This window comes from Glycine max, chromosome 6 (assembly GCF_000004515.6).
Source record: "Glycine max cultivar Williams 82 chromosome 6, Glycine_max_v4.0, whole genome shotgun sequence".
In the NCBI taxonomy this organism is placed as follows: domain Eukaryota; kingdom Viridiplantae; phylum Streptophyta; class Magnoliopsida; order Fabales; family Fabaceae; genus Glycine; species Glycine max.
In genome coordinates, this window is record NC_038242.2 from 1911028 (window position 1) to 1912098 (window position 1071).

The following is a 1071-nucleotide window of genomic DNA, read 5'->3' on the forward strand; positions in this document are numbered from 1 at the left end:
CTCTTTGGGTTCTTTCTTTCTCTCTTTTGGGTAAAATTATGCGTTTCCCTGCTTTGACTTCATCCGTTGATCGACACCTTCCACTAAATGTGCTCTATCCCTTTCAGCTCTGCAGCTGTGTCCTGTTTACACATATTAAAGAGGCTGAATTAATTAATAAGCATATGGATCTGCTTAGGTTACGTATGTCTTGTTTGACACACAACTTAAAAATCATTAAATAAAAAGTTTTATTAAAGAAATATGATGATATGTGTTAATAATATTTTTTGTGGTTTTTATTTTTAAATCCTTAATTAATGTCCTAAAAATATTTGTCATATTTTAAGTATATATATTGATGGTACAAAGACTTGTAAAATAAAGAAAGAATTATTCATTTTATCCTTATAGTGACAATCTTTATAATTTTTATATTTTATTAAAAATTATTTAGTTTAATTTTTGTATAATACTTTTAAATCTCTTTTGATCTTTATTGTCATACAAATTTTACCTTTTAGTCTTTATCATTTTGTAATTTTATATGCTTAAAAACCAAAAATTACTAGTACATGAATTAAAAGGAATAATTTTTAAGCATAGGAACTAAAATGTATAATGTAAAGTTTGGGCAAGCATAAAAATTAAATGAGTTATTTTTCTTATAATAAATAATTTAATTAGAAAAAATTTATTTTTCTTCCAGCGACTACATGATACAGATACAATAAACATAAAATTTATATAACATTTTTTTTGTTTATTTTTCTTTTTTTAACAGGAAAGGTTAATAGTTAGTTTATTAGTTTTTGTTAAAATATTACTTCCTTCATCTTAGAATAGGTGTTATCTCAAAGTTATTTTGTAAGAAAAATTAATAATTAGATAAAAAAAATTAAAATCAACATTATTATTAATATTACATTAAAAAATTAGAATGATATTTCCTTCATCTCAAAATAGTTATTATCTTAAGTTATTTTATATAAAAAAAAATAGATGAAAAAAATGATAATTTTATAAAATTATTCGTATATTATCATTAATTCATTTTATATTTTATAACTCATCATTAATATATGAGTACAT